At 42.2% G+C, this 27,701-nt stretch overlaps 1 protein-coding gene across 4 annotated transcripts in view; it reads left to right on the top strand.

Annotated features, from left to right (window-relative positions):
* The first annotated feature begins 496 nt into the window (after positions 1-496).
* Positions 497-27,701, top strand: part of Znf148 (zinc finger protein 148) — a 121,407-nt gene continuing 94,202 nt past the window's right edge. The window contains exon 1 of one of the 4 annotated variants that reach the window (XM_021228032.2): positions 497-700. The gene's annotated coding sequence lies outside the window, so the exon portion shown is untranslated. Of the gene's footprint in view, positions 701-1,227; positions 1,556-17,411; positions 18,730-27,701 lie in introns of those variants that run through there. The other 3 variants (XM_005071540.4, XM_040750882.1, XM_040750883.1) reach the window with 3 other exon arrangements.

Below are 27,701 nucleotides of genomic sequence, written 5' to 3'. Positions count from 1 at the left end.
AAGCCTTTCTAGTTTCAAAGATGCAGGATTGCATTTTTCGGAAAATGTGACTCTTGGGGTCTCAGATGAAAGGCTAGGCAAGAGGATAAAACAAAGATCCAAGAAATTCTGGCCAAACCTTTCATCTATGCTCCCGCCCCCTCCACTTCCCAGGGCCCGGACCACTTTTAATCCCCTTTCCTCACTTCTCGGGGCTCCAGGCATGCACCCAGCCTCAAGGGGTGGACGTTCCTCCCAGGAGCTTTCTTAGCTCCGATCTATTTCAAAGCCCATCAGGGGGACTCGCGGCGCAGGGCCAGCTTCTCCCGCCACGCTGCGCGGCTGACACGCAGGCGCCGGAATCAAAGCCACGCTGGGTCTCGCAGCCAGGTCTCCGCGCCAGGCGAGGGCGGGCGGCCCGGAGCGCTTCCTGTGTGCGGGGCTTCCCACAATGCACCGCGCAGGCAGCGGCGGCGACAGCGGCGGCGCTCTAGCCGTGCCATGTCTGCTTCTCGACTGCTCTGGGAGGAGGAAGAGAAGGAGGAAGAGGAGGAGGAGGAGGGGGAGGAAGAGGAGAAAGGCGCAGGGGTGGGAGCTGTCGCCGGAGCTGCCACAGCAAAAGTTCTCTCCCCTCCCCCTCGCCCTCCTTGCCGGGCCCGTGGGAAGGTCGGAGCCGCCGCCGCCTGCAGTCGGTGACCGCGCGCCTCGGCGCCAGCCCGCGGTAAACGCTCGGCCTGGCAGGCCCGGGCCCGGGAGGGCGGGGGAGGGGAGGGGGCGGCGCGCGGGGGGAGCGCGGCGGAGACGGCCTGACCCGCGGGAGCGGCGGGCCGGCCGGGGGCGGCCCGGGAGGCGGCGGGCGCAGGCCGCGGGAGCGCGGGGCTGGGGGACGCGAGGAAGCGGGGCGAGGATGGTGGGTCGGGGCTTGGAGAACGGAGAATGACGGGGGCGGCGGAGGCGAGCTGGCGGCCTCCGAGGCCTGCGGCCGGTGTCGGGTAGGAAGGAGGTGGGATGCTCGCGGGGAGGCCTCGGGGTGCCAGGCTGTGGGCGAGGAGGCCGGCCAGACCCCAGGGCTCTCCGCCGTCTTGGTGCAGTGTTTTATGCACCGCAGGCAGGCCTCGGTCGCCGCTGCTGCCTCGGAGTGCTCTTTGGCTGCAGGGAAGGGCAGGGGCTGGAGAAAGGGGATTGCTTGCAGGAAGCATAGTGGGAGTGCGAAAGGGGAGAAAGGGGCCGGAGGGAAGATGCCGGGTAGGTGGAGGAATGCTGGGGGTGGCGGTGGAGCAGTCTTGAGGATTCTGGGGGTGTTCATTGTGCAGATATGTTAGGTGTTTCATTATGGAAAGAACCGAAGCGTTTTCAAGGCAAGGAAAGAAGGCAAAGAGTAGTTTCTGCGGATAGAAGGGAGAGCATTTGAAGCCAGAGGAGTGCTAAATATTAGAGAAGATGCAGGGAATGCATAATAGGATAGACAGATGTAGCATAGTTATCAAATGCTGGCTCAAGGTCTAAAGAGTTATTCCAGATGGGCCAGAGTGGCCTAGTTCGGAACCTGTTTGGGCTCTTCAGTAGATGACATCCGGTAAGTGCGGGTCCCCGCTGTGGTTGGGGTCACTGAGAATTAGTCTCTTAGCCTGTAGATTGGTTTGAGACGTTTTAGTGCCGCACTACTGAACTGAAAATCTTTGAAAGAGACCTTGAGAAACCGCTTGGCCTATGGGGATTCTTGAGGCCACGGAGTTTGGAATTTTAGCAGATTTGGAATATTGTCAGGACAGTGTTGGATGAACACTGTCCTGGCAGACACTGGAATAGGAATTATTTGGCCTGGAGGTTTTCTTCTTCACTCCCTAGCTTCCATGGTTCCAGAAGAGCTAGTGCTGTTTTTCAGCCTGGGTTGCAGGACACAAGATTATAATTGCTCGTGTTGAGAGTCAGTGCATTATAGTCCCGTCTTTGCAGTTGTAGTTCCAAAGGGGACTAGACTAGTTGGATTGGTTCTATACCTCGGGTTGGCGGGAGATCCTTTTCCATTCACAATTCCGGATGTACTCTTGTCACCGAGGCATGGTGTTATTGAAGAAAATAGCATCTGCCAGCAAAATGTAGGCATGCAGAATGGAGACTCTGTACTATCTGTGTTGATCTTAGGTTATAAGGAGGTCAAGAGTCGTTAATCATGATGTCCAAGGAAACTTAAAGTGACAGGATGAGTCTAGGTCTGGTGAGGACGGACAGTTAGCATCTCTATTTATGTCAGGAAGTTCTTTCTTTTGCTTTCACTGAGTGTACATTACCTGATTTTCAAGAAGGAACACTGGGTGAGGACAATGTCTTGTCTTTTTATTTTTTTTTATCTGTTGTGTGGTGTATCCCCCGCAGGGTTTCTCTGTGTAGCTCTGGCTGTCCTGGAACTCACTTTGTAAACCAGTTTGGCCTTGAACTCAGAGATCCACCTGCCTCTGCCTCCCGAGTGCTGGGATTAAAAGCTTGCACCACTGCAAGGCTAGGTCAATGTCTTAAAGTCTACCTGAATAGTATTCACCTTTTGCTATTAAAGACGAGTTACATTTGTACTATTACTTCTACTGAATAGAAGATAATAAGTGTGTTAAATGTGACAAATATTTCTATGGAAGTTGGAGGAAAAGAGATTAATGGGGAAGATGGAGTGGGAAATTTGGGAGAGGGATGGGAAACACAGTTATCACTCCTTCCTTTAGTAAAGGTTTCATTTCTCTAGCTAAGATGGTACTTACGGTGGGGAGATTTCTTCCATTACAAATTTTCTTGTAGAAATATTTAGGATTTTTGTTTTAAAAAACTTGGAAAATTTCCTGTTAGTGCATTTAGATTTGCTCACTCTTAAAAGATTTTTTAATTTATGTTTGTGTGAACGTATGCCATGGGTGTGTGCGTACACCCAAGCAAGCTAGAAGAGACTTTTGGGTCCCCTGGAGCTGGCATGGCAGGCAGTTTTGAACTGCCTGACGTGAGTGCTGATGTGAGTGCTGGGAACCGAACTTGGATCCTTTGGAAGAAGCACTCCTTATTTATTTATTTCTATCTATCTTTCTTTCTATCTATTTTAGTTTTTTGAGACAGGGTTTCTCTGTATTGCTTTGGAGCCTGTCCTGGAATTTGCTCTGTAGACTAGGGTGGCCTCAAACTCACAAAGATCTGCCTGCCTCTCCTCCGGAGTGCTGGGATTAAAGGCGTGCACCACCAATGCCTGGCGGAAGAAGCACTCTTAAGTGATGAGTTGTTTCTCCAACCTGATTTGCTCACTTTTAAAAAGGACTTACTTGTACCAATTTTTATTATCATCATAGTGTGAGAGGTTCAGCCTCTCCCCCCACTAGTACAGTATAATGTCAATTCTTTTACTACAATGCACCTAAATATAGTAGTTTTTCCTTAAGCAAATAATATGAATATGTATGTAATTTTAAAAATTGTTCTGAGGGGACTAACAATGAAAAGCAGACCCTGTCAACTGCAGTTTTGCTTTCTAGAGACTGCTGCCTGCTGTGCTGTGCCCTCCCCCCTTTTTTTCTGAGACAGGGTATCACCTTGTGACTCTGCTTAGTGTAGGTCAGCCTGGCCTCAACTTTAGCAGAGACTCACCTGCTTCTTGTGCTACCACTCCCAACTTACTTTTCTTTTGTTCTTGAGACAGGGTCTTGTCACCTAGATTGACTGGCCTCTTAAATATGTAGGGAAGATGATCCTGACTTTCTGAACGATTTGCCTCCTTAAGCTCTGGCATTAAAGGTGTGAGTTCCTCTAGTTTATGCAGTGTTGGGAATGAAACCAGGACTTTTTTTTTAAGCTATACATTTTTCCCCACTCTTCTTCCCTCCTCCCCTTCCCCTTGCACCCCCCCTTTTTCTTTTTCTTTTTTTTTTAAATAGGGTTTCTCTGTGTAGCCCTGGCTGTCCTGGAATTTGCTCTAGGCTAGTTTGGAACTCACGGAGGTCTGTCTGTGTCTGCCCACCAGTGCTGGGATTAAATGCATGTGCCACCACTGCCTGCTGAACCCAAGATTTTGCATGCTGGGTAAATACTACCAATTGAGCTATAACTTCAACCCACTTTTTTTTTTTAACCTTGTTCTCACCTTAACACTTAAGAAAATAAACACAGCGGGGTGGTGCTGCTGGTGCTGGTGCTGCTGGTGCTGCTGGTGGTGGTGCTGCTGGTGCACACTGTTAATCTCAGCACTTGGGAGGCAGAGACAGGCAGATCACAGTGAGTTTGAGGCCAGCCTGGTCTGCAAAGTGAGTTCTAGGACAGTCAGGACTACACAGAGAAACCCTGTCTGGAAAAACAAAAACAAAAAAAGAAAATAAGCACACTTTGTACAAGACAATGGGTCACCTTATGGCATTTACACACACACACACACACACACACACACACACACACACACACACATGCACAGAACACTTTGATCATATTTATCACTGCCCTCTTAGGTTCTCCCCCTCACCTGTCCTCTATCACAGGCTGCTACTTCTAAGCATCATCATCATCATCATCATCATCATCATCATCATCATCATCATCATTTGTAGTTCATGTTTTCTCCAGCTCTCCTAAGTAGTTGGTAGGCTTATATCATTAATGTTTGGGTTATATAGCCCAGGGTGGCCTCAGACTCGTCTTGCCTTATCCTCCCAGGATTAAAGATGTGTACCATGCTCTGCTCTATCATTTCTCTTTACCAAAGTGACATCATCATTTTGGATAATGACCATAGAAGTCAGCTTTCCTTGAGTGAAATGGATGAATGAATGTCATTAACATTTTTTTCTCTTTTTTGTTCTCCATTCTGATCGTCAGTTAATTTTGTTTATTAGGTGCTTTATACTTTCAAATGATGTGCTTAAGTCTTGATATTACGATTTTTATTTTAAATTCAATTTTATTATTTTATTTAAACTGAAAAAATAATATTGCATGTGGGCACATGTGTAACAGGATGAATATGTGTGGAGGTCATAGGACAACTTTCAGGAGTTAATTTTTCTCCATCAATCCCTGGGTTCCAGGGATTAAACTCAGGTCATCATGCTAGCATCATTTTTTTTTGTTTTTGTTTTTATGAGACAGGGTTTCTCTGTATTGTTTTGGAGGCTGTTGGTCCAGCCCAGCCTCAAACTCACAGAGATCCACCTGCCTCTGCCTCCCGAGTGCTGGGATTAAAGGCTAATGCCACCACTGCCTGGTTCAGGCTAGCATCATTAAGCAGCAAAACTCATTTACCCTCTTGGCCATCTCGCTGGCCCAACTGAAGCCTTGAGTTTTAGAGGCTTGAAAACCTAAGAGGCTTTAAACCAACTATTGAAGTTGTATCTCTTGACCTCCCCACTGTGTTAGAAGTGGCTTTAAGGGGCTGGAGAGATGGCTCAGCAGTAAAAGCACTGGCTGCTTTTCTAGACGACCTGGGTTCCATTCCCAGCAACCACATGCAGCTCATAACTGTCTCTAACTTCAGTTCCAGGGGTTCCCATACCCTCACATGTGTGTCTACACATGCAGGCAGAACACCAATGCACATAAAAGAAAAATTATGAAGAGAAAAATTTTAAACTTTTTTAACTTTAAAGAACTTTGTTAAAGTAGTTAGAAGTTCTTGGTGAAATGATGAAGGGAGGTTGCAACATTAGATTTGCTGGTCAGAGATGGGGAAGAGTTGTTTTAAATAGTAATTGTTCGTCTTAGAATTACCTACCAGATTGTGTATTCTTTGACAGTCTTCTGAAGAGTTTTAGTTGATGAAATGAAGAAATATGTTAAAATGACCCTTGAATGTTCATTTCAGGTGTCTGAGGTGTTTGTTTGTTCATTCATTCATTCATTGGAGATAGGACCTTGGAGAAAGTTCCAGACTGGCCTGGAACTTTCAAAATTGTCCAGGCTTATCTAGGTCTTGGGATCCCTCTGCTTCAGTGTTTTGGATTACAGACAGGCATGCACCACTTGCTTGGCTATAACATTTTAAAAAATTGCATTTATTTCTTGTGTATGAGTGCATGCATGCATGCATGCACATACATCATGATGCAACTATGGAGGACAACTTGAATGAGTCAGTTCTACCTTGTGGGTCTGTGGGATCAAACTTGGGTCACCAGGCTTTGCAATAAACTCCTTTCCCCCTGAACCATTTCCCTGACCCCTGACTGTATAACTATTAAATTTTTATTAAATAATGGATTGGTAGGGGCATATAGTGGACAGATCTACACTGCTCATTTAGAAGAATGGAGTCATCGGGGTCTTTGAGATGACTCAGCTAATAAAAGTGCTTGCTGCCAAGTCTGATGACCTGAGTTCAATTCCCATTTCCACATGGTAGAAGGAGAAAGCTGACTCCTGCAAATTGTCCACTGACCTCTACATGCAAGTGGCACATGTGTGTGCATGCATGCACACAGAATAAATAATAAAAGAGCCTTGTGTTGGTGGTGCACGCCTTTAATCCCAGCACTTGGGAGGCAGAGGCAGGTGGATCTCTGTGAGTTAGAAACCAGCCTGGTCTACAGAGCGAGTTCCAGGACAGCCTCCAAAACCAATACAGATAAACCCTGTCTCAATACCCCCCCCCAATATGGAGTCTGTTTTCAAAATTTGTGTATGGAGCTCAGGTCAGCACGATAAACATGGGGGTTAAGAGGATTGTTCTTTTAGGAAATGCTTAAGTAATTAAACTTCCTGGAAGCCTCTCCTACTCTTAATAATGTCAAGAGTTCTTCCACATGTGCATGTGGATACTGAATATTCTAATTTCTTATGTGCAGTACTCTCTTTAGAAATTGCTTTTTGGTATTGCAGATTACATCTAGGGTCTTGTGCATGTTAGGCAAGGACTGCTCTGAGCCAACTTTATCCCCTTTGCATAGTCATTTATATTAATTCTCTCCCTTATCTTCTCTTTGAAAATACTAACTAGATTGTAACCTGTTCTAGAACTGAGACTTTATCTAAATAATCTTTGGGGAAACTGAACAGTTTATTTGTTGTTTTTTTTTAAATTGTTGATTGTTTTTTTTTCTTCCCCCTGAGACAGGGTTTTCTATGTAGCCTTAGCTGTTGTGGAACTTGCTGTGTAGACTAGGCTGGCCTTGAACTAGTAAAGATCTACTTGCCTCTGACTCCCGAGTGTTGGTATTGAAGGCGTGTGTCACCACGACCAGCTAACAGTTTGTTTTTTAGTAAATACATGTTGAATACTTGCTAGAAGTTAGTGTTGAGTTAGTAATAATAATGACACTTCATGAAATTATTGTGTGAGTGTTATAGACAAAAGTATGTACCAAATGTTTTGGTACACAGCTTTAGTCAACACTCAGGAGGCAGAGGCAGGAGGAGTTTCAGGCCAGCCAGGGCTACGTAGCAAGACCTTGTCTCAATGAACAAACCAACACAAGTGTGTGTCTAGGGATGTGAGTTTGAGAGCATGGAGAACAAAAGGGGTATTTACATTTCTGGAAGATGATGGAATGGATTAGATTGGAGCTCTAATCCTGTATAAACATCGAAGGGTTGAGATCCAAGGGTGGTTTAATCTGGTCTGGAGAAGGGTGCTGGTTTTAGTGTGTGTGTGTGTGTGTGTGTGTGTGTGTTTCCCCCTCTGTTTCAAAGATCTTGATTTAAGGGCTAGGTTAAGGATCTGAGTTTAAATCCTTTGGACCCATAGAAAAAGCTAGAGTGGTTGCACCTGTGCCTGCAAACCCAGCACTGTGTGTAGGGTAGAGGGTGGGGTTTGTGCGTAGGCAGAGACAAGAACAGCTGAGTAGTTCCAAATTCATTGAAAGACCTTGTCTCAAGGGAATAAGGCAGAGAACAGGACAACTTTTGCCTTCAAGTACATACTTGTTCACACATGGTGTGTATACACCACACATGAAGACACACACATATAACTGTGTGCACATGCACACATATAAATATAGAGTCTGATTTAGCCAGGCATAATGACACAAGTCTGTAATTTCGGTTATTCTAAGAGGTGGAGACGGAGGCAGGAAGATTTTGAGTTCTGGGTCAGCTATAACTATAGTGTAAGACTGTGTCCCTCTTTTCCCCAAGCCCCAAACAATCTGATTTAATTAATTTTGAGGGGAATAAAAAGATGAGGTGCCCCCCATTAGGTGAGAATAGGAATTGTGAAACAATTTACTAAGATTCCAGGAAATTGATTTAAATTTTTTAGAAATTTATTTTCATGTGTACATGTGTGTGAGCACACATACCTCAGTGCATGTGGAGGTTACAGGACAACTTGCAGGAGTCAGTTCCTTCAACCTTGTAGGTCCCAGGGATTGAACTCAGGCTGTCAGGCTTGGTAGCGGGTGCCTGTAGCTGTTGAGCATCTTACTAGTCTGAAGTTGATCTTTTGAAGTGTAAATAAATATCTTCAGTGAGAGTTTTAATGTTCCATAGTTGTGTTCAGACCTTTTGTGGAACACCTTTTCTGAATTACCTTTCAATCTCTATACACTTTATACAACCTATATACACCCATTACTAAGTGTCTATGTATGCTGTTGGAGGCGGTTTCTTAAAGTATACTTGAGATGTGGTCTTTATGAGGATGCTTTCAGGGTGGTACAAAGTATATTTTGAGTGCCTTCATTGTTGACAAGTTTTTAAAAAACATTTTATATTTATGTATGTTGTGCATGTAGCGTCCAGAGGACAGCCTGTGAGGTCTGTTTTCTTTTTTCCACCATGTGGATCCCAGAGATCAGACTCAGGCTTGGTGGCAAGTGTCATTACTAGATAGTCATCTTACTGGCTCCTGACAAGTCCTTTTCCAAAAGTTTTGATTTTTAAAAGTGATAAAGACCAACCAGTATCAAATAGGGGGTAGTTTAACTTACAATTTTGTTAAGCACAGGTATGGGGATGATTTTCTTGGTTGATGTAACTGGCTTTAGAAAATACTCTCAAGGAGGAAGTTGGGAATATTTTGGACAGTTGTGACCATTTTACAGCTAGGCCCTTCTAAGTAAGTGCTAGTTGAACAAATCAGATGGTTGGATGGGTACAATGAAAAAAAAAAAAGCAAGGGATACCTCTGTGTGTCTGTGTGTATCCACGTGCATTTTTTAGTCAGGGTCTCATTGTGTAGCCCTGGCTGTCTCGGAACTCTGTGTAGACCTGGCTGGCCTTGAACTCACAGAGATCCTCCTGCTTCTGCCTCCCTAAGTGCTGGGGTCAAAGGTGTGCACTACCAAGCCTGGACAAAGGAGTTTTGAAGACTGTCAGTAGCACTGAGTTCAGAGGATTGGGAATATTCGTTAAGAGTGTTGGGAAAGAACAGACGATGATACCTTAGATGTTTGTGTGACGTCTTAAGGTGTGGGTCTTGACCCCTTTGGCAACCCTCCATCTCTAAAAATATTTACATTATGATTCGTTACATGCATTTGTTAAGTAGCAATGAAATAACTTTATGTTGGGGACGTCATCACGATGTGAGGAGCTGTATTAAAAAGTCAGAGAATTGTTGCCCTAAGGGGTTTCAGAGTGGAACCAAGGGGCTCTAGTCTCTTGGACAGCCCTAGAGTGAGCCCGCCATCTGGATCTTTTGAATGCTTCCTGCCTGTTTCCTTTTACTGTTCGCACTGGTCTGCTTTTTTCTGAGTTACGTTCTGTTGGGTAGATTTTTGAACCCCCTGAAACAACTGTGGGGTCTTTTCAGTCTTTATGTAGTACAACTTTTAGTTTATTTTCTGAGTGTACCTTGCAGATTGTTTGGTTAGTGAGCGAAGAATACAAGTCTGGCATTTTCCAGCACACTTCTCTGAGCTTTTGTCTGAATTGCAAATGGGATGGATAGGACTGAGGGCTTGTGTCACATACCTGCCTGTTGAATAAATAAGTGAACTAGCTCAGGAGAGCTGAATTATCTGTTTTCTGTTTTTATTTATTTATTTATTTATAATTTGCTTTTTTTATATGAATAAGAATCAAGGGGGTTGATAAAAACCGGTTTTTCTAGAAAGGGTGAAGATAATTTGAGGAGACACAGTTGACGAAAAATGTTAACTATAAAATTGTTCAATGGAGCCGGTGACTCATGCCTGTAATCCAGGACCACAGAAGCAGAGCTTGCTGCATGTTGATGGGGCAGCCTTGACTACATAGCAAGCTCCAGGCCAGCTAGAAAGACTGCGTGAGTCGCTGCACCTACCCACCTCCTACCCCTACCTCCAAAAGAGAAACTGATTGGCTTAGATGTTGGAGAACTAGAACTGAGGCGGAAGAGAATCAGAATGGGAGAAAAGGAAGGAAATTGCTATGGTAAGTCATGTCTAGTGAGCAGCGGGGAACGATGGGAGGCAGGCAGAGAGCGTTGCTGAGGAGGAAGGTGGTAAAACTACTTGAAGCTTAAGAGTCAACAGAAAGTTTAGAATATACCAGAGGTTATTTATATAGTTTACAGATAAGGATTTCAGAAAATGGAAGGATGGTTTTTATTTAACAAGTCAGGTACATCATATACAAAAGCATTGTTAGATGCCATTAGGAATGACCCTTTGGGAGTTAAATTCTGGGGGAGCTAGACTTGTGCACAAATATACAGTGATCACAAGTGTGCCATAAATACCAAAGTGCACCATAAGAAAATACCCTCTGGTACTGGTAAGAATGTACTTGACTATGACGAACCTGGGACAGCATTGTAGTACCACAGAAGTGGGATTTAAAGTCTGGTGTAGTGCTGGTCTGGAATTCCAGCACCTGCAGGAGGATCCAGCTTTCTAGGCCAATTTGCCTACACACCCTGTCTCCAAAAAAATAAAAAGAAAAAAAGAAAACAATTTTAAAAGGATGCTTTAGCTTGAGAGATTAGAGATGAGACATCTAAGGTCTGTGGAAAATGGTGTAATATTTAAATGATAACCCACAGTAAGAGATACAAGGCATATCTCAGTTAATATGTGTGTGTATGAATATGTGTATATGTAAGACAGAAAATTCACAACACAACCAAAATCATCTTTACCAAGTTGGATGCTCTTGAATAGTATTTTCTGTTAAAAAAAAGTTATTGTAGCTGGGTGGCGGCACACGCCTTTAATCCCAGCACTTGGGAGGCAGGTGGATTTCTGTAAGTTTGAGGCCAGCCTGGTGTACAAGAGGGAGTTCCAGGACAGCCTCCAAAGCCACAGAGAAACCCCGTCTCGAAAAACCAAAAAAAAAAAAAAAAGTTTTCGTATTATTTTGTGAGTATAGGTGCTTTGCCTGCATGTATATCTGCACCTACATGCATGCAGTGCCCCTGGAGATCAGAAGAGGGCATTGGATCCCTTGGGACTGGAGTGTAGACAGTTGAGAGCTGCCCTGTGGGCGCTGGAGATCACACCCAGGTCATCTGGAAGAGCAACCAGTGCTCTTAACTGCTGAGCCATCTCTAGTACCCCGCCCTCCCCTTTAAAAAAAGAAAAAGGGTCTCGCTATGTGTAGCCTTGACTTACTATGTAGATTAGATATTAAATTCAGAGATCCACCTGCCTCTGTTTCTTGAGTGCTGTGATGAAAATCATGTGCCACTGTGCCCTGTCCAGATATTATCTAAAAGGAAAAATACTGCCTCCCCCAAGAGGCTTAGGGGGTTTGGGGTAGGAACCTAATTATCACCCATGAAAATGGGTTTCGTGAATTTCTAAATAATTACAACTTGTAGTTATAAGAGCAGAGAGGGAGCCGGGCGTTGGTGGCGCACGCCTTTAATCCCAGCACTCGGGAGGCAGAGGCAGGCGGATCTCTGTGAGTTCGAGACCAGCCTGGACTACCGAGCGAGTTCCAGGACAGCCTCCAAAGCCACAGAGAAACCCTGTCTCGAAAAACCAAAAAAAAAAAAAAAAGAGCAGAGAGGGTATTCATGAGTCAGGCGTATTACGTTTTAAAGTAGGAAGAGTTAGTTTGGGTTAGGTGCAGTATGAGTGACCAGAAAACAAGCTAAGTAAGCAGTTTGTATTTGTTATGTTAGTGTTGTGTTTCATAAGCAAATAGAAGCTGCGTTTTTGTCTTGGCCTTTGTATTTACACATTTCGTAATTGTAGAGCAGTGGTTCCCAACCTGTGGGGTCTCCACCCCTTGGGTCACATATCAGATATTTACAATTCATAACAGTAGCAAAATTGCAGTTATGAAGTAGCAATGAAATATTTTTTTTGTTTGTTTGTTTTTGTTTTTTTTGAGTCAGGGTTTCTCTATATTGTTTTGGAGGCTGTCCTGGAACTTGCTCTGTAGACCAGGCTGGCTTCGAACTCACAGAGATCTACCTGCAATTAAATAATTTTATGCTTCCACCACAACATGAGATACTGTATTAAAGGGTCACAGGGGCCGGAGAGATGGCTCAGAGGTTAAGAGCTTTCGCTGCTCTTCCAGAGGTCCTGAGTTCAATTCCCATCAACCACATGGTAGCTCACAACCATCTGTAATGAGATCTGGCATCCTCTTTTGACCTGCAGGAATACATGCAGACATAACATGTATACCTAATACATAAAAAAATATTAAAAATCAATGTCGGGGCAGTGGTGGCCCATGCCTTTAATTCCAACACTCTGGAGGCAGAGCCAGGTGAATCTATGTGAGTTCAAGGCCAGCCTGGTCTACGAAATGAGTTCTGGGACAGCCAGGACTGTTAGACATAGAAATCCTGCCTCAAAAAAACAAACAAACAAGCAAAAGGGTCACAGCATTAGGAAGGTGGAGAACTATTGTTATAGAGAAGTATTTTCTTTCCTGAACCTCTGCTTTCTTATCAGGAAATTGATAATTATTGTACCTTTCTGACCAAGGTTGTGGGGCTTTGATGATTAAACTATGTTAATACAGCAGCGGAGTATGTTAATGTATATTATTAATGTATAGCTATAGAATTTTGAGTAGAGAATTTAAGTTAAGAACTATGTATTAGACCTTCTTCATTCTTTCCCTTAGTGCTAAGGACTGAAACTGGGGCTTTGCACATGCTAGGCATGTGCTCTACCACTGAGTCTGTCCCTAGGCTTACTTATTCAGTCTGACAATAGATACACCCTTCAGCACTGGGGCACTGTGGTAGCACAATGAGGTAGGGATGAGAAGGCCGGTTAGGAGCTTCATAGGAAGCTCAGAAGGACAGGAGTTAGGTAGCAGTAGGATCCCAGATGAGAGGATGGGACGGGATTGTTGGAGTGGAGAGACTGGGTGATTAGGAAAATTCAAATGACAGCATCTGAAATTGGATTGTGTTTTTTGGTAGCATAGTGGGTGTATGTATTACAGCAGATAGTTCCTCTTATGTAGTAAGGGCTTAACCATTTTTGTATGATTAAATTTGCAAACTGGGATGGATTGTGACTAGAAATATCAATGAGTAGTATATGAGAAGGAGGGTTAGATTACAGGGTATTTTTCATGTACTAGCAGAATTTACTCAGGAATCTTTGTACACTTACACTGTACAAGGTTTTATGGTAAGCAATGGACGGATACATCTATGTTTATGAATGCATGATCCATTTTCTTCAGGAATTTATCTAGGGACAAAGTATATATATCCATCTATGACAAATTATATGACAGCTGTGATCAGGCTTTGTGAAAGAATTGGTGTGTAGATTAGAACTTGAAGGATAGGTAAAGATGATGAAGGTAATAGAAATGGCATTTATAGGTGCGTTTAGGGGCTTAAATCAGCTAAAAGTAAGATTTGTGTTGAGGAATGGAAAGAAATAAAGCTAGAAAATATTAGCAGGAAGAGCTCAAAATTCAAACCAAAATGGTTTAAAATACTTTATTTATTGAAATATGTTGAATAAGGTACTCTAAAGGCACAGGGTAATATGGTGGTTATGGTTACCTCCTCCTCCTCCTCCTCCTCCTTTTCCTCCTTTTCATGTTGGGATTAAAGGTATGTACCACCACCGCCCAGCTGAGTAGTATTTTTTTTTTTTTTTTGAGGCAGGGTTTCTCTGTATTGTTTTGGAGGCTGTGGTGGTATTTGCTCTGTAGACCAGGCTGGCCTCGAACTCACAGAGATCCGCCTGCCTCTGCCTCCTGAGTGCTGGGATTTAAGGCATGTGTCACCAACGTCTGGCGAGTAGTATGTTTTAAAACTTATTTTTATTTATGTATCCATTTACACAGCTACCTCTTAGCTTAATATATAGGAGGTTTCTAACATTTCTTACATCCCCATAAGCTCCCTTTGTGTCACCTCCAAGTATGAAGATGTCTCCTAAACCACAGTAATTATTCTAATCTCTGTCATAACAGAGTAATTCATATAAATACAATCATACCTCTGGGTCTGTTTTCTTTTGCTTAAAATTATGGTTGTGAGATTCATTTCTGTTGCATATAGCAGTAGTTTATTTTCATTCCTCCTTAGGTGTCTCCTATATTACTATTCCACAGTGTATTTATCCATTCTACAATTGTTGGATAGTTGGATAGTCTGTAATTTGGGGAACTTGTAGGAGCTTTAACTTAAGATATAGTGAGGAACAATTGATGAAATTTTGTTTTATCTGATGAGTTTTGAGTGGGGAGGTAACAAGAGGGTTTAAAAATGGAGTCTTAAGACCTTTTCTTGCGTGATGGAGGCATAACTGGAAGACATTTATAAGGCTGTCACAAAGTGTGAAGTATTGACGATGTAGGCTGGCAGTAATGGAAGTGGGATAAAGGTGATTGAGGACTGTGCACTGATAACAGATAATTTGATTACTTAGAACTGTTTCAGTGTGCTAAGACATTGGGCCAGTTGTTGGGATCACACCTGTAGTCTCTGCCTGAGAGTGACTTTGCAATAACTTTGATACCAACATGGGCTATGTAGTGAACTCAGGGACACCTTATACTATATAAAGAGATTTGGTCTCAAAACAAACAAAACCAAAACAAACTAAGTAGAAATGAGATAGGTTATCTAGCAAGAGTTAAAAGTATTGGATGTAGAGCCAAGAGGTTCAATAGTGACTTAAGAGTACAAGTGTGGGGTTGGTAATTGATACTACTACTATATTGATAGGGCACTCACTGGTGGTTATCAAATCATTTGGACTGATAATCTAAGTGTTAACTGAAGCAGTATCAGGAAGGATTGAGTTAAAAACTTAGTATATGGGGCTAGAGAGATGGCTAAGAGTCTTGACTTCTCTTCCAAAGGAAGATTCCAAGCACCCACATGGTGGCTGACAACCATCCGTTACTCCAGGTTACCCACAGTTTGGGTTAAGAGGAGTGGTCCTTCCACAAGCCAAGGCCAGCGTGGAATCATGAACCATGAATCTAGTGTAAGAATGTCATGTAAAATCATATGCTTGTGCATACCAAGACAGGTCAAGTGTCTCTGCCAAAGAGATGAGGACTGGAGTGGTGGGCCAAAGGCCTGGTACACAAGACTTTAGTTTTTCTATTGTGGTCTTCAAGAAAGCCAGTTACCAGAATGCATGGAGACGAATACAGTGAGCTAGGAGAGTATGGAAGCAGTAGATGGAGGAATTGTGTTGAGTTTACTTTAAGAAGGATGAATACCTTATTCTGAAACTGGAGGCCAGAAGTAACAGATGGATGAAGGTACTGCATTTTAGAAGCTGTAAAGAAGATTATAGGTACCAGAGGTATGGTTGAGAATTTCATGGAAGAACATGGAAGTATTTGAATAGGATTACACTTTAAGTATGGAAATGATTTAGATTAGCTGATGGGATAGTTATCTTTAGAATAAGTTGTGGAATAGAATAGCTTTCTGCTGTTTTTGTTTTTTGTTTTTTGTTTTTGTTTTTGTTTTTGTTTTTTTTTGAGACAGGCTTTCTCGGTCTAACAGTCCTGGCTGTTCTGAAACTTGCTTTGTAGACCAGGCTGGTCCAGAAATCAGAGATCAGCCTGTCTCTGCCTCCCTAGTACTAGGATTAAAAGTGTTTACCACCATTGCCCAGCTATCTGCTGATATTTTTAATACTCAATATATGAGTGGAGAAAACAGATGAGGATAGAATCATTTGAGAGCTGCCTATTAGTATAGTAAAGACAGACATTCTGAGGAGGGCAGTAATGAAGGCATTGATAGCTTCAGAGTGTGTAGGGAATAAGTGAAACTAAATGCCAGTAAAAGCAGGTGAAGCAAGGTATGATGGTGCATGCTTGTAATTCGAGCTCTCAGTTTGAAGCCAGCCTGAGCTACATAGCAAGGTCCTGTCTCAAAAAAGATGAGGTGTGTATAGACTATATGTGTTTGTAGCCAGCAGAGAGTCGTGGAGAGTATGAAAGTCACTGGTTGGTGGGTTGTTGTCATTATGTATGTGTGGATAGCTGAAGTGAGATGTGTTCTTTAGGAAATGAGGAAGTTACTGAACCAAGTTTTTGAGCATATTGTTGAAAATATTTCAGAGATTGGTGGATGGTGCAGAAGGGAAGGTTGAAGTGCATGATGGAAACTATACAGCAAGTTTTTAGTGTTAGAGTAGTAGTAGGAGAAGCAGGAAGACATTTTATCACACTGAAGGAGTAGGAGAATGGTGCTTTTATTTTAGACTCCGAGAAGCAGTTTATATAGGAGAGGGTAAGATGGAGAGAAGAGGAAGTGGTCACAGCAGTCTGGTCAAGAGGTGAAAACAAATCCCAGATTTGTTTTTGAGGTACAGGATTGAGAGAAATAGACCAGTTCTTTGACTTTCTGTACAAAATAACATTTGTAGAATTATAGCCCTTCAAATGTAATATGTAGATAAACTTAGCTGAGAGATATGTGGATTAGAAAGGAAACATAAAATGAGGTTGAAGTATATCAGAGATGAGATGAAAGGGTTGTATTTGTTGACTGTACTTTTTCCTTCTTTGAGAGATTGCCAATAGTAGTCCAGACTTTGGATTGAATTTGCTATCTGGTTTAGGATGATCTTGAATTTGTGATTCTCCTGCCCTTCCCTCCCAAATGCAGGATTTCAGGTTTGTGTGCCATATCTGGTTTTCTGTGCTGCTTGAGTCAAACCCAGAGTTTGGTGCATGCTAGAAATACACTGGCAACTGAGCCACAGCCCTGCCGGAATGTCAGCAGTATGATAAGCTGATGGCAGCTAGTCAGATGGATGGAAGTGAAGAGGAGGTCAGTGCTTCAGAAGAAGAGTGGCTTGCAGGAGAGCAAGTGTGTGCCATGCCTTTTATCTCGTTTTCAGTCTTCTTTTCCTTGGGTTTTTAAATAAGAGCCCCAGCCTCATGTTTCCTTAGGCTGGCCTGAAACTGACTTCTGTCTCAGAGCCCTCCTGTCCCCAGTGACAGAGACTGTGGGCATCCATCCCTCACTTGTCTTACACTCTTAGTTTTAGGGTTAGCTTTTCCTCCCATTAATTACCAATATATAGACACCTCTCCCACACAATTCTAAATAGGTTTTCTTGGGTTAGTTCTAGTTTTCCCTTAATTTTTTGACAAATTCTTACATGTGTATTCTAGTCTTACTTATTTAATTGAACATCTCTAAAGATATTGACTTGATAATCTTAAAGACAAAGCAGAGTTGTCTTCTATATGCTCACCATCATGGATGGTGTTTAAGCCTCAGACCTTGCTTCTTTGCTTTGCCTGACCTCTGCTCCCAAGCTTAGCCTGCCCGGTTCTGTAGTAACACTCATTTTTGTCACGTTTTACCTCCTGCCAGCTTTTCCTTTCATTATCAAGTGCCTCCTGTGTGGGTTTGGGGCATGAGTGGTTCAAATGACTTTAAGAGAACACTTTTAAAGATTTTAAAGATGTAAGTTGAAGGCAGGATGGGAGATAGTTGGAGATACAGCTCAGGGGTGGAGTGCTTGTCTAGAATTCATGCCCTGGGTTCAACTCTATCCCTAGTACTGCCAAAGGGAGAACATGGGGTGGGACACACCTAGAAAATGGATTTTTAAAATGACTCCTTTCGGGAATAGTTTCACAGAATATGAATGTGTTAGACTTGGAATTATTACCTTTAAGAGATTGAGGGAACAGACCTGGAAAACGAGTGATTGAGAAGACTATGAGTTATTTGGTAGAAACGTACAAATTATAAAAGCTAAATTTGGTGAGTTTTTGAGTAGCAAAGTGGGAGTGTTCTGGAAGAGACTTAGGAAACTTGTTAGGTAAATTCAAGAGTATTCAAGAGTAAGTGGAAAGATAGGTTAGAGAAAAATTCTTTAAGGAAAAATACAGTTCTTGTGTAAAACTAAAGGGAGGAAAGACTAGAATGAATAAATTAAGGGATGGAGAAGTATAAGGACTAAAACTATTGAAAGATTTCTTTCCTATTGAAGGCCATCTTCTGCCATATGCCTGCCTAGTAACTTGACAGGTTGCCGTTTTGTAGGGGTGCAGGTTTTTACCAAGACTCCAGAAACCTCACACTTTTTATTTTAGACACTCGGGAATAGGTAGTTCTCAAGTTCCCTGGGCTTTTGGAGCTCCGGACAGATCCGGGGAGCTGGGCCGAGCGGAGCCCAGGCAAGCCGCCAGGCCCGCGGGACCCACGCGCTTGCGGCCAAGGCCCCTTGGCGGCAGTCAAGTGAGCCGGAGGAGGAGCCTTTGTGCGGAGCGCGTGCGCCCGAGGCCTCTTTGCGCTGCTTCCGGATCGGCTCAGCAGCAGCACTGGGGCCGCTCTGCCAGTGCCTTGGTGCAGTGTCTGTGTTGCAGTGGGCTGCCGGGGCCAGGGGCTGCTGCTTCTCCTGCTGCTGGCTGCATGGTGCTTACAGCTTTATGGTTTGTAAGAAGGTCAGGCTAAACTTGTTTTACAGGACAACTTTGTTTTAAAACTTGGACTTGGGCACAGTGTTTGTGCCGCAGTCCTTATGTTGGCTGTGCTACTAAAACCTGCACAGTTAATGGTGAGAACGCTTCCCAGGCCTTTCCAGGGTTAGGCTGTGGGGCAAACTTTTGCTCTCCAAACTGCGAAGTACTTTTTATAGTGACAAAGAATGACTGCTTGTGTAGTAGACTAAAGTGAGGAAATGCAAACTGAAAGCCTTTCCCTCCCATTTGCATTTGTCTTTTATATAATAAGTATGACTTGTTATAGAACTTTGAAAAAGACTATTTTGTGGATAAAAATAACATGTTTTTGAAATTTTAAGTGGGTTAAATGTTACCATAAATGAGTTAAACAGAATTTTAGAGCTAATAAATCTAAAAATATGTTTGTAATTGTCTTTTGAGTATCTAAGACAGTCCTGGGTTTTCTCTGCCATTTCTGCATAGTGTTATCAGCATGGTTTAAGTGTAGAACCTCAACCTGAGGGAGTACTTTGTTGAGATTTCTAGTGTGTTTTGCAGCTGGGAATAGACTCTGGGTCTCTTATTCCCAGTCTGGTGACCTATCCAAGAATAGACTAATGAAACTGGCTATTTATCTGTTTGGAGGGAAATGCTGCTGAGTTGGTTTTATAGTAAGCATTAAAAAGCTAAGAAAATGAATGTAGCATTTAATTTATGGTTGAAACGAGTAACCTTAAGTATAATTTATTAGCATGGGATTTCTTTGTCCTTTTCTTTAAATCATAAAGGCCTTGAGGATATTACTCAGTGTTAATTCCTTTTATGGGATTTATGCTGCATTTGTATTTGAGTAAATGGATTGATATAGATGCTTGTGGCATTTAACTGGGTGGATGTGTTTTTCATGCGGATAGTCTCAGTGGTTACAAGTAACTTGAATGTTTAGTTTTTTCAGAATGCCAGGGAGAAGAGGACTTGCATTAATAGTCAATCTCAGTTTAAAACTGGTCTGGCTGTGGCACAGGCCTGTCAGAACTCAGGGGCTTGAGGCAGGAGGATTACCACTTCCAGGTGAATCTGGGCTACATGGCCAGACTCTCTCAAAATAAAAATGAAAATGAAGCCTTTGGACCTTTTTATTGAGGATGCTTAACAAGGTATAGCTAGAAATTTATGAATGTTTCCCACAGCTTTTAAGAATAATTGAAAGAATTTTAATTAAAAAATTAAAATTTAATGTGTATGGATATTTTGCCTGTATGCATGTCTGTGCATCACATGTGTGCAGTGACCCTAGAGACCAGAGACAAGGATGTCAGTCAGATCCTCTGAAACTGGAGTTGCAGCAATTGTGAGCTGCCCTGTGGGTGCTGGGATTCGAACCTGGGTCCTCTGGTAGGCAGTAACTGCTTTTAACTGTGGAACCACCTCTCCAGTTTCTCTCCCACAGCTTGACAATCCTGTTATTCTTGTTTCCACATTGGCCATATAATAGTATTTGGTTAATGGTCTTTTTTTTTTTTTTTTTTTTTTTGAGACAGGGTTTCTCTGTGTAGCCCTGGCTGTCCTAGTACTCCCTCTGTAGACCAGGCTGGCTTCCAACTCAATAAATCTGCCTGTCTCTGCCTCTCCAGTGCTGGGCCTAAAGGTATGTGCCACCATGCTTGGGTGATGTTTTGAATTGAGCCTCATAGTAGTTGTAATTAGGCATTTTTGTTTTGTTAGAAAATGTTCCTAGCCTTTCTTATGTATTTCCACCTATGTCACAAAAGAAAAACAATCACTATCTTTCCCATCTTCAAAAGGCCTTGTAATGTTTATATTTCATATATTGGTTCTCAAATAAGAAATGATTTTGGCAATAGCTGCAGTTTTTTTTTTTGTTGTCTTGATGGGAGTTTCTTCTAATTTTGGTGGATAGATGTTAAATATACTACAATGCACATGACAGCCTCTATAAGTAAATTGCTGAGAAATTCTTACCTAATATTGAGATTAACCATCCATCCAAATGTGTGTCTGTGAAAGGAACTTGCAGTGTGATAACCCCTTTTCAGTACCACATGAGTGACTGATCCTCCCCAGAGTTGTCCTCATGCTCATGGGTAGAGTGCATGAGAACACAAGATTTTGGAGCTGAAAGTACAATAAATGTCACTTTTATGATTTGTAGATGGCAAAATATTGTGGCTTACCTAGGGTCCCATTGAGAATGCAGAGCTTGCCTTTTGTTATTTTATATATAGTTTAGTTTTAATTAACTTGTTTTATTGAAATTAATTTTAGTCAGTCGGGCGTTGGTGGCACACACCTTTAATCCCAGCACTTGGGAGGCAGAGGCAGAGGCAGAGGCAGGCGGATCTCCGTGAGTTCGAGCCAGCCTGGTCTACGGAGTGAGTTCCAGGACAGCCTCCAAAACAATTCGAAAAACCAAAAAAAAAAAAAAAAAAAAAGAAATTACTTTTAGTCACTAAGGGAAAGAGTCTTACCATGATATAATTAATCATATTAAAAAACTTAAGCAATTGTATGACAAGAAGTATTCTTTTTCAGTAAACATTGAATTGTTACTTTTCATATTCATGTACATTTATTGAATATTTCAGCAAATTATAGTCATCGTGCAGTTTTCCAGATTTCCTTTTAATATTTTTTATGTGTGCATGCATTTGCACGTGGTGCCTTTCTTGAATGCTCTCCCTTTTTATTTTATTTATTTATTTATTTTGGTTTTCAAGACAGGGTTTCTCTGTGTAGTTCTGGCTGTCCTGGAACTCTCTCTGTAGACCAGACTGGTCTTGAACTCACAGTGATCCACCTGCCTCTGCTTCCTGAGTGCTGGGATTAAAAAAGGTGTGTGCCACCACTGCCTGGCTCTCCCTTATCTTGAGACAAGGTCTTTTATTGCATTTGGCTAGGCTGACTGGCAGTGACCTCTAGGGATCTGCCTTCCCAGTCCTGGTGTTTGTGCTCCATTGCGCCTGGGTGCTGGGTGTCCTCATGCTTACATGGCAAGTATTGTGTTCACCAAGCCCTTAATAGCTACTTAAAAAAAATGTTCAAAAAAGTAAAAAGACTGTAGACAATTTAAAAAGAATCACTTAAAGTTAATTTTAACTTAGGCAAAAATCTCTCCCTTCCCTCTCTCTGTGCTCTCTTCTCCCTTCTCTCCTTTCCTGCCTGCCTCCCTTCCTCTCTTCCTCTCTTCTTTACTTTTTGTTGGCTCTCATTTAAACAGTTTCCAGCTTGTCGGCCCAGGCAGTCCTTACTGCCTCTCTCTACCCATCTGAACGGCTGAGTTACAGGTGCATGCTAACATGCTGAGCTTAGTAGGCGACATTTCCCGTTTAAGGAGGATGGTTGGAATAATGACTGGTGCATTGATTGTAAATCTTCCCTAGCAGGGTCTCTTTGGTTAATTTTAGAAAAGAGTTTTTTTGGATCTTTAGGAATGTAGTTGGGTAGTACATAATCTGAATATTTAGACGGACTATTTTCACATTATGTAATCAGTGTAATATTAGAGGAAGAATTATCAGTAGGATTCTCTTCATGTTTAATCCCTCCACCCCTGTGATGTTGCTTATAAACAATCCCAGCAAGAATTGCCCCCCCCCACACACAGTAAAAGAAGGGCAAAATACAAGTTATTAATTGAACTTAAGCTGCTAAAAATCATTTTGTATTACTTTATTTTTAAAATTAAGAGATTATCTTGTAAGTGTACACGATGTGTGGTTACTGTGGTGTTTGTGAGGGCAGAGGACAGCTTTGTGGAGGGTTACCAGGTTGTCAAAATTTACTGTTAAGTGCCTTTACCCGCTGAGCCAGCCCAAAAATCATTGTGAAGAAACACGATTTTTACAGAATTGAAATGCATGGTAGGAAAAAAACAAACAAACAAGAGAAACTGTTCAGTTAATACTTCGGTTTGTAAGTGAAATGGCTTTCTTATATCTTTCTAGTGGGTTTTTGTTTGTTTTTCGAGACAGGGTTTCTCTGTGACTTTGGAGGCTGTCCTGGAACTCACTCTGTAGACCAGGCTGTACTCGAACTCACAGAGTTCTGCCTCCTGAGTGCTGGGATTAAAGGTGTGCGGCACCAACGCCTGACTACATCTTTATTAGTGTTTTATTATAGACAATTTTAAATAGAGGAAAGCAAAGCCTAGGAGCTCTACAGTTAACAGTTGTTGGCCATTCTTGTTTCATTACCCTTCTGCCTTTCATGTTATCTATCCTCCCATTATTTTTAAAAGATTTTATCTCTTTACTTGTGCATGTATGGGTCTCGTGCACATGAGCGTATGTGTATATATGCTGGAGTTAATAGGCATTTGAGGCTTGTTATATAGGTGCTGGGATCTGAACTCCAGTCCTAATGATGGTGCTGCAAACACCTACCTCCCTGCCTCTCCCCCCAGCATTTTGTTTATTTACTTTGTGTGCGCACACCCATGTGCCCTGGTTTACCTGTTGAGGTCAAAGGACAGCTTGTAGGAGTTGTAGGAGTCAGATCTTTCCTCCTACCACGTGGATCTCAAGGTCTGTAAAAAAAAAGTGAAAACTTGCTTTTACTTGCCTAGTGCTTTTACTTGCCAAGCCTGCTGACCCCATGGCTCCTGTTATTTTGAGGATAACTTTATTTTGAAAAAATTATAGGAAGTGGCAAAATTAGTATAGAAGGCTGGGCAATTGGGTGTGGTGGTGCACAACTTTAATTCCAGCACTAAGGAGGCAGAAGTAGATATGTGTCTGTGAGTTTGAGACCAGCTTGATCGACATAGCAATTTCCAGGCCAGCCAGGGATACATAGTGAGACCTTGAATCAAAAAGGAAAAAAGAATGCTGTGCTTTCTTCATCCTGACATCTTATGAGTCACCAAACCCAGAAAAGTGACATGGTATTTCATGATTAACAAGACTACTAAATTTACAGTTTTTACAGTTCTTAGACCCACACTAATTGTGGATATATAATTTTGTGACTTTTTTTCTCATGTGGAAATTTATATAGCTATTACAATGAAGATACAAAGTTTGAGTTACCACAGAGGCCACCCCTCTTGCCACACCCTGTGATAGTATAATCCCTTCCCAATGTTGCTCCTTGACTCCTGGCAGCCTGTTCCCTAGCTCTGTGGTTTTGACATTTCCAGAATGGTATATAGTGGTAAGTTAAGGTACTTTGTTTAACCTTTCACCTGTTGAGCTTGTTGTGTGTGGTGTATGTGAATGTGTGTACGTGAGGAGGGCAGAGAGCCGACTAGCGCTCTTGCTGCGCTTTGTCCTGTTTCGGTATGACAGGGTCTCTTGCTGAGCCTGGAGCTAGACTGGCGGCCAGCAATCCTTTCTCCACCTCTGTCACAGTGCTGGATTACAGGCACACCTGGCTCTGTGTGAGTGATGGAGACTTGAACTCAGGCCTTTGTCCTTACAGAGTCAGTGTTCTTATCTGCTGAGCCGTCACTCCAGTCCTGAGGAATGTTCATTGTCCATCATAAACCTATGCTTACTGAACATTTGTGCAGGAAGTGTGAGCTTTTGTGTAAATTAAGTTTTCCATTTTTCAAAAATGAATGTCCAAGACTGAGATTGCCGAGTTGTGTGCTGTGTGCACTTCCTGTGATGGCTGATAGCTTTAGACATCTTTCCATGCCTATTCTGCTCAGACTTTTTTTTTTTTGGTGAAATACTTGATACTTTGTTCAGTCAGAATATTTGCTTATTTACTGCTGAGTTTTGAGAGCTTGCTCTCCCTTTTGGTCTTGTAAGACAGGGTTTCTCTGTATAGCCCTGTCTATCCTTGAACCTTCCCTGTAAACCAAACTGGCCTTGAATTTAGAGATCCTCCTGCCTCCCCCCTCCCCGTGCTGGGATTAAAGGCTTGTGCCACCACCTGCCCATTTTTCTTTGAGTCAATAACAGAATAGACCAATTTTAAAAATAATCTTAAGAGTCTTCATTTTAACAAAGTTTTCAATTTTTATATGGTCTGATTTATTTTCATTTTTTATTTTTATTCATGGAGCATAGCATGTTGAATTGCCCCTTGCTTCAATTCGAAGGTTTTCTCCTGTGTTATCTTATGTAAGTTTTGTAGTTCTGTGTTTCATCTTTAAATTTATGATTGGTTTTTAACTTGAGATGTGGTTGAGTGGCTTAGAGCTTGTTTTTGTTTGCTCTCTAGGTGGAATCATAAAGTGGATGGTTTTCTGTTTAGTATGCTCTTACAAGATGTGGGATGTATCAGTAGTTGATCACTACATTTTTGTCTGTTACCTGATCAGAACTTGAGTTGTTTAGACTTTGTGTACATATTTTTAAAGAGTAATTTTTCTCTTTGTGTATGCTGTGTGTATGTGCACATTTGCATGTTAGTGGGCATGTATGTATATTGAGACCCAAGACTAATATCTGGAATCTTTCTACTTACTCTTCTACCTTAATATTTGAGGTAGGCTCTCTTAGTCAAACCCAGAGCTCATGAGTCTAATTAGCTAGCTTGTTACAGGTCTCTGTCTTACTCTTTGTTTTCTGAGGCTGAAATTACAGATGAACTGCTCTGCCCATTTACCACTCATTTACTTGTGTTGGTTCTATGAATCTGAACTCTGTAAGCACTTTGACCACAGAGTTATGTTCTCCAGGCCACCTCCTGACCCCTCCACCTTTTGTTTGTTTGTTTTTTGAGACAGGGTCTCACTGTGTATCCCTGACTGATTTGGCTATGTCATCCAGGCTGGACTTGAACTCACAGAGATCCACCTGCTTCTTCAGGGGTTAAAGGCATGCACTACCACAGTCTGCTAAAAAAGGCTTTTTTCTTTTTCTTTAATGGAGGCTAGACAGGTTCTTTACAACTGAGCTACATGTAGCCCCGGTTTTGGTGTAAGCCTTTGCTTTCAGTTCTCTTGTATATAAGCCTAGCAGTAGAATTGCTGAGTATTGTACCAACTCAGTATTTAATCAGGTAGGCTTTACTATTCTACATTTCCATAGCCATGTATGAACTCTTCAATTTCCCCACCTCTTGCCACTATCACCTGAGTGCCCTCCCCAAAGTCGTCCTTGCTCCTAATTTAGGATATTTTTACTTCTCCTTCCCTAGGCCTGGGGTGAAGACATGTACCACTATAACCAGGCTTGATTATAGCATTCTTTGATAGCGTGAAGTATTATTTAATAATGTGATATTGTGAAATGTGTGTTTGGGTTTTATCCATTTCCTGGCATGTAACTCTTAAAATGCTTGGAATCTCTAATGAGTTTCTTTTGTATTTGTTGAGTGTAGTGAGGCTTTAGGGTGAGGACTGGTCATAGAAAAGAAATAGGTTGATATGGGTATTCCAAGGAGGGAAAAACAAAGGCTGAAAAGAGTATATCATTGGACAGTGGTATAATAACTTATGCTTACTTAGTGAGACCTCCTTTTGAACCCCAAAGAATTGAGTTTGGGGAGCTTCTGGATAGCTCAGCTTGGAGGAGTTTCCTGGAGCATGTTGTGCTCAGAAGGACCAGTCTTCCCGTGTTCCTTGTGCTGTATGTCTCGTCTGATGTCTGTTGGTGTCTTTTGTGTAAACTTTGTAGTAGGGCAGTAATTGCGTTTTCCTGAGTCCTGAGAGATGCTCTAGCAAATTAATTGGGCCAAGGTGGCGTTCATGGGAACCCTGATTTATAGCAGGCTTATCAATAAACATTAAGTCCACAACCAGAGGGCGCATAATTGGCATTTTAAGGTAAAGCAGCTTATCTCCAGATTAAGTTGATTTAAAAGGTCAGTGTAACACCATGGCTGAAAACAGCTTGGGGAGGAAAGTATTTTATCTTTCAACTCTCTGGTCACACCCTATTAATGAGGGAAATCAGGACAGGAACTCACAGCAGGAATATGGAGGCAGGAACTGAATCAGAGATCATGGAGGAGTGTGGTTACTGGCTTGCTCCTCACAGCTTGCTCAGCCTGCTGTCTTACACAGTCTTGGACCAACTGCCAAGGAGGGAAGCCTCCCACTTCAGTCATTAATCAAGACAATACCCTATAGACTTGCCTACATACAGGCCAATCTATGGAGGCATTTTCTCAACTAAGATTCACTTTCCCCAGATATGTTTAAATTTGTGTCAAGTTGACAAAAGCCAACCAAAACAGATGCCCAGCTAATATCTGCCTTGGAATTTGGAGAAATCCCTCCCATACTTTTTGGTGACAGAAAGTCAGAATCTTTGTATGGTCTGGATATTGTGACATGGTTTGTACATACTTCTCTCTGTAAGGGTTGACTTCACTTTCTTGATGGTATCTTTGAAGTTCAACCAAAGATTTTTGGTTTTAAAAATACATAGTATGAGATCAGTGTCCTCCAAATTTTATTTAGAGCATGAAATTAACTAGAAGCAGTGTTGTAAAGCAGAGCCCAGAAGCTTTTCACTTTTTAGTCACTGAAATTCTAGAGCCATGCAGCGCAAGTCTTCACTTTTACCCCTTGGTCCTGGCAGCCTGCATGCACTCTGCCTCACTTCTTCCTGTGGCTGCTAGGTCCTTCATGGTGGAGTCAGACACTGTCTGACCTGTGGCTGCCTTATTTTTATGTATCATTTTGTCCATGTTGAATACCCCTTTTAAGTACCGAATTTTTCATTGTATGTTTATACACAACTATTTATATTTTAAAATGACATTATTTATTTTATGTGTGTTGTGCTCACACAGAGGTCAGAGACAAATTGCAGGAAGAGCTCTTCTATCTACTACATGGCCTCCAGGAGTGAAACTCAAGTTGTCAGGCTTGGTGGCTGATGGCCTTTACCTGCTGTTCCATTTGGAGCTGTCCTGTATCATATGTATTTTCCTTATTCATTATCTGTTGGTGTTCGTTTGGTTCATTTCCATATTTTAGCTATTGTGAAGAATGTTTTAATACCTCTTAGGAACTGATTTCAGTTCTTTTGGATAATTACCCTCAAGTAGGA

This window comes from Mesocricetus auratus, unplaced genomic scaffold, assembly GCF_017639785.1.
Source record: "Mesocricetus auratus isolate SY011 unplaced genomic scaffold, BCM_Maur_2.0 Super-Scaffold_100008, whole genome shotgun sequence".
Taxonomy (NCBI): Eukaryota; Metazoa; Chordata; class Mammalia; order Rodentia; family Cricetidae; genus Mesocricetus; species Mesocricetus auratus.
Note: the sequence above shows the minus strand (reverse complement) of the source record. Positions and strands in the feature narration are given on the sequence as shown.